Source organism: Lissotriton vulgaris, chromosome 4_1 (assembly GCF_964263255.1).
Source record: "Lissotriton vulgaris chromosome 4_1, aLisVul1.2, whole genome shotgun sequence".
Lineage (NCBI taxonomy): Eukaryota > Metazoa > Chordata > Amphibia > Caudata > Salamandridae > Lissotriton > Lissotriton vulgaris.
In genome coordinates, this window is record NC_141691.1 from 2,065,022,007 (window position 1) to 2,065,038,089 (window position 16,083).

Consider the following 16,083-nt stretch of genomic DNA (forward strand, 5'->3'; position numbering starts at 1 on the left):
GCTCTAGGACTGTGACCTGGAGCTACAACCAGATGATAAAGTAAATGAAATTGAAGCTAGCAATAAAATATGAGGTTGGGTTTATTATGCAATATCCATCCTAAGCAGGTCTTCTCGGCTCTTGTAAGGCTAGTGTGTTCAACATACATGCAACATGCACACCTAAATTACAGCTCATGAAGAACAAAGCGAGAGAAGTGAACCCAGCAGCAGCGATTCAATGGGTGTTGCTCAAAGACTTACTTATTTAGGGATTTTATTTCCCAACTTTTAAAGGCAAGTAAAAGTCTTCCTTAATTTGCAACTAACTGATGTCTTTATTTATGTAGTTATTGAGAAATGATATACATCACTGCATGCCACGCTCCTGTTTACCTCCACATGCCCGAGTGCAGTTGGATGTCTCCAGACACGGCCGCAGGTCTGAATGAGCTCATCATCAGTCTTTGACCTGGAGGAGCTGAAGTGGACTGTGTGTGCCGCGTGCGTCAACTGAGCGCTTTCGGCGCACTGAAAGTTGGAGTTGGACTTCCGCATTTACTGTTCCTAAAAGATTTGCATGACTCAGAGAAACGCTACGCACCACAAACGCTGAGGTACGTCGCGCACCGTGGTGCGTGCGTGCCGTGCGCAGTGCGCTGCAGGCAACCTTTTTTTGCTTTTCATTCTGGCAAGCAGGTGTGCACTGCACAAGCAGCGCTTGGCTGCGCTTCAAATGACAGCCGCCCTGCACTGGCCCGTTGTGGCGGTCTTTATAATTTGGGTACACTGACTGACAGTAGTGTCAGTGAGTGTACCCAAATAATTTATAAAGGCCGCCGCAACAGGGCAGTGCTGCGCGGCCGCCGCCGCCGCCCTCAACTTAGTGCCGCCTGGGGCGGACCGCCCCACCCGCCCCCCCCTAGCTACGCCGGTGCCACCGGGGGGCGGCATAAATTGGTGTCAGTTCTCCTTTTCTTACCAGAGTTCACACTGTACACAAGCGCCACACCCCCGAAATTTGTCTCTAGTTGCCCGCCTGGTGAGTACCCCCAAAGTTACTCCTCTGCCCGCCTCCCCCAGATCACCCTGCGCGTCCGCCCCCCTGTAAACACTCTCTCCTCGGACCCCGCCCTTAGCTGCTCTTCTAACGGACTCATTTCCGCGGTGGCGCTGGTGCTGCTAGCGCTGCATGAAAAGAGGAACCGGGCAACGAGGCGCTGTGTGCACGGGGGCAGCGGCAGGATAGGTCTGTCTGCAGGCAGGGGCCAGCTGCCTGTACTCGGGACCCAGAGCCAGGAGAGACACCTGGCCTGGACCCAGGAGAGACACCCTGACCCAGGAGGAGAGACACCCAGACCCAGGAGAGACAATCTGGAGCCAGGAGGAAAGACACCCAGACCCAGGAGGAGAGACACCCAGACCCAGGAGAGACAATCTGGAGCCAGGAGGAAAGACACCCAGACCCAGGAGGAGAGACACCCAGACCTAGGAGAGACACCTTGGAGCTAGGAGGAAAGACACCCAGACCCAGGAGAGACACCCTGACCCATGAGAGACACTCTGACCGACCCAGGAGAGACACCCAGACCCAGGAGGAGAGGAGGAGAGACGGGACACAGAGTCAGGTGAGCGCTTCATGAACATTACCGGAAGCCTCTGTTTTGCTCTTCAGATATTTGAATATTATTCATAAACTGTTTTCCAGTTTTGATATTTCTATTAAATGCTGTCGCTGGTGTAAAGTGGTGGAGGGCCCTAGGCCCGCATGCCGCAGGCGCAGCAATAACGTGGACACAGACACCAGTTAGGGGTAGTGGGAATGGCCACGAGCACGTGCGCTCGGCCTCTTTTATTGGCAGCGTCATGTGACACCATGACGTCTGTGGTGGGTGTGTGTAAAGTGTCTTACATCACTTGGGAACACTAGAACGTGTCCATGCTCGGACACTACATCCCTCCCTTTTTTTAATTGCAAAGACCCACATTCAGAAATCAACCTGTGGGGAAATAACATGTATCAGGATGCAGTAAAGTGTTCAGCTTCCGCCGTGTCTTTCCATCCGCCCCTGCTGGGGATCGCAGATGATGCTCAATCTGTTGCGGGGAACATCAGTTCACAGTGCCACTGGTTTGTGGTGCTTGATGGAAACAGTCTGTTGACGACTCCGCAACCAAGTTGTTCTCACAGTCTTTCGTTTGTTGACTTCCGTGGCAACGGGTGCAGTTAGAGTTCTTGTTGTTCGCCGTGGAATGATGTTCACATGCCGGTCTCTGCCTTGGTTTCACTTGTGGTCTTTGTCTTACTTAGCAAAGTCAGATCTGTTGAAAGGCATCCCTCTCACTAGGATGACTTCTCTCGTTGGTGTTCCCCTGCCACGGGATATCCTTGAGGTCCTCTTTTCTTAGACTCGCACTGGGCTGGATGTGCCACATCAGTTGCTCTAACGCCACCGTCAGTGGGGGTATGGAGGAGACGATGTGCCTCACCTCAGATTCCGCAGCCTCGTCCCAAGGTAGCTGTTGGTTTCTGTCTTTGCTTGCGATGTCTTCGCCCTCCCCTGACCTTTTGGATGGGCGTTGGATGACTATCTCTCGTCGCGGGGACTGTTGTCCCGGAGGCCTCTGCCCCTGGGCCACCACGGCTGGCATTGTGCAGTGTCCGTGTGACCCCAGAGGTGGATCTCACAAACGGTCTCGCTTGCTCCTCTCCGCAGATCCTGGGTGTGCGGAAACATCGTCGTTCAGATCAGCTGGTCTTTGCCACTGGTGTTCTTCCGGCCTGGTCTTCTTTGCCACTGGTGTTCTTCCGGCCTTGTGCTCGTTGCACCGTTGTCCTGGCACTTGTCACCTTCCTTCTCTTCGGGAGTGTGAAAGGTCTTCCTGCACTCCTCTCCCTTTCCTTGGTTGGGTCACTGTGGGGACGTTGCTTCGCACTGACTTCTCCTTCCACTCTTAACTGTGGCAACAGGCCAACGTGGGTATACTTCCTTCCACTCTGACAGTGGCAGACGTGCCACTCTGATTTCTCCTTTTCTTCTTTCCATTTCACGGTGGCAGACATGCCACTCAGATCTCTCCATTTCTTCCTTCCTTTTCGCGGTGGCAGACGTGCCACTCCGATCTCTCCTTTTCTTCCTTCCTTTTTGCGGTGGCAGACATGCCACTCAGATCTCTCCTTTTCTTCCTTCCTGCTTCGCGACATCACTTGGTCCGACCTTGTAACTTCTCTCCTGACCTGGCTCCTTCATGCAGGGCGCGCCCGCTGCATGTGTACCCCAGGTCTTGTCCCCGTCGGAGACACTTTCTCCTTCTTCCTCAGCAACCAGAGTTGGTGTCGCGAACTCTCTTTTCTTGGTTCTGGTTGGTGACGTTCGTGGTCCACGTCCGTAGACCTTGTCTTGGTTGAACGTCCTGGACCGTTTGGCGGTCCACTTCTGCTGATGCCTGGCAGGTTATCTTCGGTCGTCCTGTCGGACTTTGCGCTTTAACGATTTCTTTGTTTGGGGACCCATCGGGGGTCAGCACTTGATGGACGATCATTTTTGCGGATCAGCTTCTGGGAGGCGCCACGTCGTGTGGTCGTGCGTGATAATTGTTCTGCGCGGTGGCGCGGCTTGCACTCTTCTTTCTCCTTGCGGTGGCCGTGCGTTGCCACGTGGCGCGTTATCTGCGCACTTACTGTTCAGGGCTCTTGGACACCTGTTGCGAGTCTTTGGGTGCTTGCTGCTTTGGCTGACGTCGGGTACTTGCTGCTTTGGCTGTCTTTTGGGTACTTGCTGCTTTGGCTGACGTCAGGTGCTTGCTGCTTTGGCTGGCTTTTGGTACTTGCTGCTTTGGCTGGCTTTGGGTACTTGCTGCTTTGGCTGACGTCGGGTGCTTGCTGCTTTGGCTGTCTTTTGGGTACTTGCTGCTTTGGCTGACGTCGGGTGCTTGCTGCTTTGGACCGTTGGCGGGAGTAGTTGATGCTGCGGTGAGCGCCTGTGGCCACAAGGCGTCGCTGCTCTCTCCGTCCTTTGATCGCGGCAGTCTTTTTCCTGGACGTTCTTCCAGTGCTTGGCAGTCGTTTCCTCCAGACGTCAGTGTTTGGATGTTGAGTGAGGCGTTCGCGCCTTTTCCCACGTCGCGTTGGAAGTGGCAGCCGCCGCCTCCTTGCTGGTGTGTGTGGGTGTGTTCTGCGCTGTTGCGCACTTTCTTGCTGCGGGAGTTCAGATGCTGTCCTTGGGGGCGCTACTCAGTCTGTTGCCCCTTGGATGTTGCTAATTTCTCTTGCGTTGTACAATGCTTGTTTTAGTACTGGTGGGTGTAGGTGCACTTTTGCTTTTGTCCACTGGGTGGCAGTGTTACTGGATTTGTTAGCAGCCTGTCTTGTGACTCTTGTCTTTCCCTGGTGTGCACTCTACTGTCTCTTCCTCTCCCAGTGCACAGGGGGCGGGGGCTGGAGCTGCTGCTGGGAACCTGTTTCAGACTGTCCTCCCGGTGAGTCTCTTTCCTTTTCACTTTTGGGGGCAGAAAGGCATAGGCGCCTCACAGTTGATTACTTGCTGCAGAGGGGCACAAGGGGCACATGTTCAGGTTCTTGCCGGGTGCACCGGCACTTTCACTTTCTCTCTTTGTGAGTGTTTTGGCAGCCAGTGTCCATGGGACACAGTTGGTTAGCTCCGGCGGCGTTGGCTGCTTCTAGGCACTTTAGTGTCCTGCCGGGGAAACGAGGAGGTGGGGGCACGCTCCTGTTGCCGGCGCCTGTCCTGCCTTCACTTTCCTCCGCCCTCCCGGCCCGCGGCAGCTTTCCGCAGTCCTCGCGCGGGCAGGGGGGGGGGGGGTGTCGATGCTTCCTTCAGGCGGGGAGCGCGTCGCTCCCGTCACTCCTCCGTGGGCAGGGGCGCTCAAGGCAGGCCGCGGGTAGGCTCCGCCGGCTCTGCCTATTTCAATGCCGGTGGTGTTTGTCCGACCCTGCAGGCCCCGCTCTCCGGTCTCCCGCCGCAGCAGCTTCTCCTTGCACACGCTGCGCGGCGGAGACCTGCCATGAACCTCGCAGGCCGCGGGTGGGCTCCGCTGGCTCTGCAGTGTCTGTCCTTCGCTGGGGTGCCGCCGGCAGGCCGCGGGTGGGCTCTGCTGGCGCTGCTGAGACTTCCTTTTGCTGGGGCGCTACCGGCGGGCCACGGGTGGGCTCCGCTGGCCCGGATCACATTGCGAGGGGGGTCGGGAGGCGGTTAGCTACTCCGCTCCCTCCCCCTCGTTGATTCAGTTCGTTGCGGGTCCGGCCGCACTCTCTCACGTCGTCTTCAGTCTCTGTGCCCCGCCGCTTCTAAGCACACACGCGGCGGGGGCAGGGGACGACTCGGGCAGGCCGCGGGTAGGCTCCGCTGGTCCTTCTTATACTTGGGCACAGTTCATGGCGGGCACTTCGCCCCTGGGGCTCACCTTCGGCCGGCGGGCCAGATCCTTTGACGCGGTCGTGGCGGGTGGGCTCCGCCCGGCCCGTGCACCTCTCCGGTGGGGGTATCAGCCACACGGCCGTCGCAGGTGGGCTCTGGGCGGTCCGCTGTTGCTTGGTGACACTCGTTGGTGGCGGTCGACGCGGGTGGGCTCCGGTCGGCTTGCTGTGTGGCTCCCGGTCACTGCGGGGCTCCGACGTGCCCACCGGCTTCTCGGCGCGCTGCGCCCTGCTGCAGGGGATGCCCTCTAGGCGGGCAGCTCTCTTCCCCTTTTTCTTTTATCGGGTAGTGGCACGCATGGGCTGCACTACCGACCTCGTCGCCATTGTAAAGTGGTGGAGGGCCCTAGGCCCGCATGCCGCAGGCGCAGCAATAACGTGGACACAGACACCAGTTAGGGGTAGTGGGAATGGCCACGAGCACGTGCGCTCGGCCTCTTTTATTGGCAGCGTCATGTGACACCATGACGTCTGTGGTGGGTGTGTGTAAAGTGTCTTACATCACTTGGGAACACTAGAACGTGTCCATGCTCGGACACTACAGCTGGTAAATCTCTTCCTATTAGGCATGGACCAGATGACGTACATTATCTATTTAATTCTCACATTACAATCACATTGTTTAATTTCAAGTGCGCAAAAAAAACGTAGCGCTGCAGGGGGTGATTGTAAATGCCTCACGTGTGACGGGGGTACAGACAGCTGCGCTCAACTCTGAACCCCAAAACCAACTACTGGCCTGTTTCATATTCGAGGGGCACCTTTGGGAATGTGACGTCACTCATGACGTGTCCTGGTATTAGCACCTAGAAGAAAGCTGCACTTGTGAACTGCTCACCAGGGCACCTTGTGCACAGCTGTTTATTAATAGCCCGGATGCAGGGTTATTTTTATTTATTATTTGGTTTCACTGCTACCATTGACGGGGTTATATAGCGGGGTTGCCCTTTTAATTTCACTGCTATTTTAACGGATTAATTTTTTTTCCTGCTTGTGCATCCAAGGCTGCCTGGCTGCATTCACCTAAGTGCCCAGGGCGGTGCTTGACTTGTAGCGCTGAGCTGCGCTCTGGGGCACCTTGCAGCGCTAGGCTGCTGCAGAGCCTCTCTTTCAAACTCTGTCACCCTTGACCCTGCCTGGCTGGAAGGACAGTCGGTCAGTGATCTTTCATTTCAGGGGTTAGACGCATTTAAATATCTTTATAGAGCTTTTCACTGCTCAAAAGGGCGTCTGTTTCCATTCTCTTCAAAGTTTGGGTTTATTTGGGAGGAAGTGTCACTCTAAGTGTCACTCATTTGATTGTTGAATGTCACTCATAAGTGCCCAGAAATCATGGCAGTGTCACGCATCTGCACTCTAAAGCTTGGCGGCTCTGTGTGACCCTCTTGGTCTGAGTCTGTGAATATGACGAGGCTTCTGTATGGCTGACCCTGTTTGTTGTGAGACAATGTCCGCTGCACGTGCATCTGTGGACTGTCTCGAGAGAAGTGCTGGCACCACTGCCTGGTCAGCTTCCAGAATTGATAGCCAATTAGGTTCTGGAGCGGTCCCCTGTCAATCATGCTGAGTGGGTGCCAAAAGTTCTTTGGGTTACGGTCTCAGATTGCGTGGAATAGTTTTACCCAAAAGTTGTTCCCGTCTTGCCTTTTTTTCCTCAGGAAGGATTTTTTTATACACGGCTCTGTGGGTCCGATAGTTTCCCATCTCCCTGTTACTTTGTTGGCTCGCGCACCTCTGTGAAATCATGGGAATGTCACACAGGCAATGTGTGCACGTGCCAGCTATGAAACACAGTGTATTTGAAGTCAAAGCAGAATTCCTTCTGCCAGATACCGATTCAGTCCTGGGACCGACCGACGCCCGGTTGGTGGTCCCGACTACCTCATTAGGATGTGACCGAACAGCGCCCGGTCGCATTGCTATATTTCACTATGGGAGCATGCTTTACGACCACAAACCGTCCGAAACGCGTGCTCCCATAGTGAAATGAATGACATGTGTGGTTCAAGTATTCAAGTATGTATTTCTCTTTACAGGTTCTATCGCCAACTGGGCGCAACGACATTCACTAACACTAAATAACATTGTTAGGAACATTACACATTGTGGTAATTTTTAAATGAAACACTTTTACACATTACATGTGAGTAAGGTGAGGGACAGTGCATAACCCTCGTCCTGAAGAAGGAGGCTGTGCCCTCCGAAACATGTTGACACTTTCACAGTGGTTTCAGATACCTTAACTCGTATCTACCTAAACCACGCCCTGCACTTTTTTAACAATACCAGCCGGGGACTAATAAAAGATTCTGTTTTTTCTCCCACGTGCCAGGTATTTTTTAACTTTCTTTCACTTTTTTTCACCTCACCTCACTCACACTTTGGTTATATACACACACAACCCCCACACATAGTTCACTTCCAAGTGCTCCTGCGTACCAGCCAGTCGTAGCACGCCGCATCCCGTAGAGGGGTGCGAAGGCCCCAATGATGAAGCATGACACCAAGGGGCCTGTTGGTGTGTGAGGGGCATTTTAACAACACTGTGTGTCTCCCCATCACTTTTGGGATCACCACCTTGAGTGGATTCCACTTTGTTTACTTATGCGTATAGGGAGACTGAATCCACTGACTCTCTCTCTCCCCCCCTTGTTACATTTTATGTGTGGTTCCTCCTGCACCCCGTGGCTGCCACAAGGTGCAGGGATGAACTGGGGGCACCATAGGTGCTCCCTCTGCCTCCAACTAGAGGCCATGCATCAAAGGGGACCCTGCTGGGGGCCCCCAAACAAGCTTCCCAACATTGCTTTCCATGTCGGACAGGCCGGTATGTAAACTATGTCGGAAACGTGAATTGTTATCTCAAGGGCGGAAAGACCCACTCTTGAAATTACTAGACGGCTTCTGACTGACTCTCCGAGCTTGTTGGAAGCCAGCCGGAATGACCATTCGGTTTCCTTTCCGACCGGCTCCATCATAATGAGACACTCTTAAAGGAAACCAAGTGGCCCATTACGATGTGGCCCTAAAGGCTCTGATTTCAAGTCAGAGCCTTTACGTGCTGGATTGTTCGTAATCAGCCCCAAAATGTGTTCATTGAATTGATTCCTTTCTGCCTTTGCAGGTCTTCGGAGCTCTGATGCATCTGGAACATCGGCGGGATCTGGTCCATACCATAGGTTACAGCAGACACAATCCTGAGACAAACAATCCCCATAACAGGAAGTTCCTCTGTGTGACAGGATCCATGAATCCATACACACGCTGAGTTAATATACTCATGGCGCAGGATCTGAAAGCAACAAGGTCCCACTACACTCTCAGCGCACTTTAGGGTGTGCGCTGATATATACCCCACAGTGGCCGCAAATACCTTTTTGACCACACTCACTCCATTGGTCCTGAAGAAAGCCTCACGATTATCGCAGAAGGCGGAAACTAGTAGACCTACACTTTTTAAGGGATATTGAGGCACATCCCAACCTCACATGTATCCCAACTATGTTTTTACTCACGTCATAAGACCCTGCAATTAAAACTTTTATAAGGATATTTCCTAGAGATATTTTTATCATTTATTTTACTTCACATAGCACTTCACTTTCTACAAAATATCGTGCTCCGCTGTAAATCAGGCGTTGAAGCACAGCCGGATTGCACTCAGCAATCTGGCTGGACCCGATGATGAAGCATGCCACCTCCAAGGTGGGTGGATGAGGGGTTTCCTAAGACAACCACTAGTTGTCTGCGTTCCTCTTCCAAGGTATAGGTGGACAACCACGACCTCAACCTGCTAAGGACTTGTCCACGTTGTTTTTTGTGCATCTGGAACAGCTTCATTTTGGCTCCTCCTCGACACGTCACAGAAATACATTGTTTACGTGTACTTGACATTATATACTCTGTGTGCCTTAAACTTATTAATAGAAATGTAGTCTCTAGAGCCGATTAAACCATCCTCACCAATAAAATGTATTCACTGTAGAGACAAGAGATTCATATGTGTGTGCTCCAATGTTCATATTTACATTACAGAATTGTAGTTCTCACTTATATTTACACTTGTGTATTTCAAAGTTATATTGCTTTTACTGAAAGTGCAATTTGCATGTAATCCTGAATTCATTATTAAGGTTTTCATTTATTTTTAGTTGTATGTGCACATATAGGTATAACACTATAACCCATAATCAATGGATTGTGAGAACCTAGCCTATGGAAAAGTAATAGCAGGTTTTTCCAAATTGGGTACGCCTTCTTTGGAAAAGAAAATTCTTTTCTTTAGTCCCCTCACTCACCAGAGGTTTCCCTTAGGTGAGATGCTTCATCATTGGGGCCAACCCAAGCATCTACTGCTTGGGGCGTGCTGCGACTTGCGGAGGATACGTAGGAGCACTTTATGGTGAGGCTATGTGTGGTGCGGTGTATGTTGGTGGAGTGGTGATTAGTGTGTGTTAAAAATACCTAGCTAGTAAGCCAACACATTTATTTTTGCCTCTAGTTGGTATATTAAAAACAGGTTAGATATAGGAATTAGATCAATAATGTCGTCAAAGTCCTAGCTATCTTGTCGACATGTTTCAAGGTGTCCCCTACACCTTTTCTTCATGACAAATGGGGGCCATCCCCATGTATGCCACTCCGGTGAAAAACCAAGAATAAGTTTAAGAAATAAATGGATAGACACACCTAATGTGTGTATCTATCAGGTATACATACGGTTAATGTTGTATCCATAGTCTTTAGTCATTAGCAGTAATATGCAACCGCACCTGGGACTACTAGGTTCTAAGCGACTGAGGGCTGCCGAGCTAAAGTCTACAGGCCCATCCACCCAGGTGGACCATGGGGCATATTACTGCTAATGACTAAATACTACTCATACAACATTAACCATATGTATACCGTACGTATATCCTGCTGGTTATGGAAGTTGAGCACTGAGCAGGCAGCAGGGATTCAGACTCTGCGCTGTTTGTTTGCACTTGCAATCCTGATATTATCTGAGTTATTCTGGTTACTGCTTGTAATGCCAGATGTTTGGCGCAATTTGGAGCTTCTGCCAAACACACAGCCATTACTTACCACAGCCCTTCCCAGGAATCATAACACCACACATAAACATATAAAATACCAACCCGAGAAAGGAATAATACTAACAGCTAAAGATACAATAAATCATAGCTCAGAGGGTATGCATAGCAGCATCTCTCGACGAATCAATCAGCAACGCACTCTGGTGCGGACTTAGCAACGCCTCCCGGTGAATCAACGTGCATCTGCACGAGCAACACCTTTTGGTGAATCAGATCAGCAACTTACCACAGGTAAGAATCAGACAGCAACTCGCCACTGCACGGCAAGAATCAGCAACACCTTCTGGTGAATCAGATCAGCAACAGCTTCCGGTGAAAATCAGTACATACCTCTTACGCTATGTTGGGCTGGTTTACTTGCAATTTGGATATTCCTGCTTTGGGGCCAGTTTCCCTCCCGTATCTACAATTACTCATTAGAGGGGAATCTACCCATCCCTCTGTAAGCACTTGGTCAAAAAGGGGCCTGACCTTCCTCCACAAAGAATAAGGACGAATTATGTATTTGCATGTGCAGTTATCCCTATTTAGAAGCAGCGCACCTTCCCGTCATCAGTTAGCTGTAAGAAGGGGATTACCCTGCCTTCTATACGACAGCATCTGGCTAAGAAGAGCCCACACTCCCTCTTAGTGATAACAAACAAATAGAATCAATGCAAACTGGGGTCTTTTTATTATACAATGATCACAAAATAACAGAGAAGAAGAAATAACTAATGCTCTTTATGACACACTGATAGAATGACAACTAATAAGAAATCACTAACACATACATTCATATAAGAGCTGAAAAGTAAAGATGGTTAGACATAAACAGTTATAATAAAAACATTCGTAGAACACCTCACCATATTTATCAAGGGGCCCATCTCTCCGGTTCGCTCAGGATTCTCTGTTATCACCACACCACCATCACCAACAGATCCAGTCCTGATGTCCCTCGTGGCCCTTGCACTCCACTGGTCTCCAAATGGCTCCCAACTCGCTCCTGACCTCCAAACTCAGCTCTCCATCTCTGCATTCAGCTCTCCATCTCTGAACTCAGCTCTGCAACTCTCCAACTAACTGGCTGAATTCCAACTGTACAACTGAATGGAACTAAGCAGCAGACCAACTGATCTCCATCTGAACTGAGCACCAACTGTCCAAGTTCCAACTGACTGGAACACCAACTGACTTCCAACACCTTCAGCTGCAACTTCCACTGCAACTCCAACAACCTGCAACTCCAACAACTGACTGACTGACTTCAGTGCCTCTCTCCCTTCGTTAATATGGAATGCCCTCTCTCATGGAAATTTCCAGCAAGCAGCCCGCCTCCTACCAGATTCCTGCACCAGACTCCGCGCTACCAACGCACCCCCAGTGGCCAGCTGTTGTTGCGTCTGAAGCACAGAGAATAAGCACATTCCTCCGATAATATCCAGTGCGTGATGGTTCTTAGCTAGCCAATAACAAGTTATAACTAAAACACCACCCTTCACCTACAAGCTTCCAGAGCAAGAGTGGCAGAAAAGAACATGGCATCTCTCAAGCATAGGCCTCTAGGCCCGAAAAAGAGCGAAAAACAGCATATAATGAGACATAAAGCTGTCAAAGCCTATAGGCAAGCCCTACCAACTGGGTAAAATGAAGGTCAAGAATGGGCAGATTAATGCTGAATAATCAGAAGCCTTTCTCCCCAACATCGTCTTTTGGAAAAGATACATCGACGATGTCCTTGCAATCTGTCAGGGACCGATCGAGACATTAGCAGACTTTGTCATATGGATTAACACCTGTGACCAAAATCTGAGGTTCACTCACACCATGGACCCGAATACAATGATATTCCTGGATGTGATAATCACCAAGGAGAATGGCCACCTATAGACAAAAACATACCATAAACCCAGTGCCAGGAACAACCTACTCAGATTCGAGAGCTTCCATCCAAGACCTCTGAGGGAGAACTTGCCCTATGGCCAATACCTGAGGTTACGCCGCAATTGTAGAAAAACACGGACTACCACAATCAAGCAATAGACCTCACAAGAAAACTTTCAAACAGAGGTTACCCAAATAGGATTCTTCACAAATGTTAATAAAGAGCACATAATTAATCCAGAGAGGCATTGTTGGAAGACAGAATACAGAAGGACGAGGAATGTGGCAATTGCAATGTTTGCCACTTAACCAGCAATATGTGGGTATGACCTGCAAGAAAATAAAACAAAGAATTTGTGAACACCGCAGCACAATCAGGTGCAAAACAATCACAAAACGAAACTCACTGAGCACTTTCTCCTAAAGAACCACACAACCAACTATATGAAATGGACCATTATCGAGCAAATAAAAACAGGAACAAGAATCCAACACCGCCTTTTAGAAAAGGAACAGCAGTGGATATATAGGCTATCCACCCATGAAGAAGGGTTAAATGACAATATTCCATGGAACTCAGTCCTTTCAAAATAAGACCATGTTCTGTGCCCTGTCTACATTTACCTCAAAAGTAGTCTCCTTATTAATCATATAGGAACAGCGGTAACCACCGACTAAAACTATATATGTCACCATGCCCAGGGGTTATTTAATCTTTTGTCCCATGACCACTGTCACCAATATGTATATATTTATATACTTAATTATCATCTAGGAGTAACTAAGCGATATTGAACAGCAATTCTCATGCCCTCATTGGTATTAGGGACTTCCCTATATGCACGCTCAGCGCGTTGACTCTGTTGTGCCTAAATAAGTCACCTTGTTGCCCTCATGCAGCCAACGCTTGCATTTGCTTTATTCACTTTGACATAGCCTCTGCGCTTTCTCCCTGGCACTACAAATGTGCTGTTTTACTCATATTGCTCGCATTTATTTGGCTTAAATACATTCCCCTTAAGACGCTAACAAACTGCTTAAGCGTCTCTTGTTTTTATCTCCGTGGCAGTATAAACGCGTTGTTTTTCTCAGAGTGCTCGCATTGGCTTGGCATAAATCCTTTCCCCAATAATACGCTACTAATTTGCTTAAGCGTCTTGTGTGCACTGCTAAAGGAATCATTGCACCACTCCCTCTCAGCGCACTGACGTTGGTCACCACTCCCACTCGATCCCGGACTCGCAAGCACCTAGCATTTAACCGGCAAGGACGCTCCGATGCAGTAACCCTCAGTGAGCTGTGGCGGGTCTGTATTTTAGGCGCAACAGCCGATGACTGACTACACGCAGTAAGTACTCTTATCAGATGCAGATGGGCTTCGCTGTAAGCCAACTCCCCTTTTGTGTTACCACTCGTCTTACGATACATTTCTCGTTTCTATCCGGTACGCTCATTTATCCAGATTGCATAACTGAGCCAGCACCACAACCCTGACTCCAATGAGGCACGCAACGCTGCATCTTTTAGTAAGCACCCTAATTTCCTCCATCTATACTTCTAGGTACCTTGAATGTAATGCTCTTTTAAGTAGCATGCATGCTTTTCTCAGTACACCCTCACTTATGAAATGAGAGCGTAGACACCCACTTTTAATGATGGATGAAAGTGGCGTTGTAACATATACTCACGGTTTCAATTGATATCCTTGTGTGTTGACAAATGTATCTGCATTTCACGGCAAGTACTGTCAGCCTGAATGCTCAAATACCCACCTGACTGAATGTCAATAGTGGGCTGTACTGTATTCCTTAGTGACTGATTCTGTCACTTGAGTGAATGTGCACATTATGACTATTACCAAGAGCTGCCTCTTATCTTATGAGACAGACGTTGAAAAATGTGTATTCTACACGCTCTCTAAATACACATGATTGGGAAGTTAAGGAGCAACTTAACCCTTGAGACACTTCGGTCCAGCTACTTATTATGTTTGCTTGTGATTGTATATTTGGCTTTTCAGATTTTTCCTTTCGACTAATCGGATGAAAGGTCACCTGAGGAAGTACACGGTTAGGTAACAGTGATCAAGGGTAGGGTACACTTTAGTGTGTGTATACCGCCCGGGTCACACACTTTGGTCTTGACAAAAACCTGGTATTATCAACTACAGGTTGAAATATGTAGACCTTTTAATTCCCTTTTTTTGCACACTTTCTCACTCTAAAGATACCAGAGGTCAATCTAACCAAAAAAGGTATCTTACCAACAATTTTTAATATTGTCCAGTTGCTCTAAAAGAAGTTTTTCAATGAGTTATATCTGGCCTACTTTTAAATCACTTTTTCACTCACTCACACAAAAGACAACCTGCTCCACTGTAATCAGGTGTCGAAGCACACCCGGATGGCATTCGGCTATTCGGGAGGGACCCCGATGATGAAGCATGTCACCAACTAGGTTGGTGAGTGAGGGGGTCTTCTTAAGATAGGACAACTTCCCTTCTCCCAATACTTTGGAGGCATTGAGTTGTCTCCTGGTTGTACTCCTCCTACTGTATGTTTATACAAAACACAAAGCCAAATGTTTCTAAAAAAATATATGGTTCTTTAAAATTCTGGTGGGATTGTGTAGGAGAGTAGGGTCTGCTATCCTATGGTCACCCCAAATTTTTGCTTTTTGCTTCACTGGTCTATGACTTAATGTGGCTGTGGGCCTGCTAATCAGACCCACAGCCTGCTGTTCTCTCTCAAAATTACTGCCAATGCACTCTAGGTGCATTACGAATTGGAACTGGTTCACCTTATTGGCCCCTGTAACAGTGTACCCTAGGTACCCAGGGCATTGGTGTTTCCAAGGCCTACCACGGGCTGCAGCATGTATTATGCCACCCCTGGCCTGGCCTCCATATTTGACACAACTGGCTGATCACTCAGCTGGGGCAGGTCGGTGTAATCACCCCTTGCTTAGGTGTAGTATCCCTATACCTAACCTAAACTGGACACATAGGTTCCTATCAGCCACTCCTATGGAAGGCCTCATCAATCCTGGAGGCAGAGTGCTTGGAAATATGTGAGATGGTGCTCTAGCATGAGCTGAGCCTGTCTGCAGCTGTCGGGAACCACTCCCTTAGCTGTTCCGGGATATTGCCATACCATATACTCTTAAGTGCATTATAATCCTCACGGTTATATGCTAACTTTGGTTTGGCTTTATCAAAACATGTCGAGTAAGGTGTCATGCGATTTGGAATACTATCCTCTCGACAGTTCTGTCGACGGGGATAGCATTCCACCCTTCTAGAGGGACAGGACATGTGTGTAGCCTTAACCCCGGTTAAAGTTAACCAGAGCCTCAGCATCACAAAATGGATGCTGCCACCACAGACACAAGTCTGACCTCCTGCTGCTGGGAGTCCTTCCAGCGAGGGAGGCTTGGACAAAGGGTTTCCGGCCTTGGGAGGTGCGAGCACCACCCCAGACAGGGTTTTGTGTATTGGGTAGGACAGGGCTGAATAGATTGAGACATGCCCGGGGCACACAAGGTGTCCTCGTGCATAAGCCAGTCCAAACCGGTCCTGGGACTTTCCAGACCCAGGCCTGGCGAGGAGCTGGACAAAGGAAAGGGGGTGTAACCGTCCCCCTTCCTGGTCCCACCCAGAGGAGGGACCTAGTAGGTGATCCACCACTCAGATTGGGAATAAGAGTG

The 16,083-nt window shown here is 49.5% G+C and overlaps 1 pseudogene across 1 annotated transcript in view; it reads left to right on the forward strand.

The window, feature by feature from the left end:
- The first annotated feature begins 932 nt into the window (after window positions 1-932).
- The window catches only part of LOC147724992 (uncharacterized), a 39,846-nt pseudogene continuing 24,695 nt past the window's right edge, over window positions 933-16,083 (forward strand). The window contains exon 1 of the transcript XR_015309945.1: window positions 933-1,607. The product of XR_015309945.1 is annotated as an uncharacterized LOC147724992 (transcript). The remainder of the gene's footprint in view (window positions 1,608-16,083) is intronic.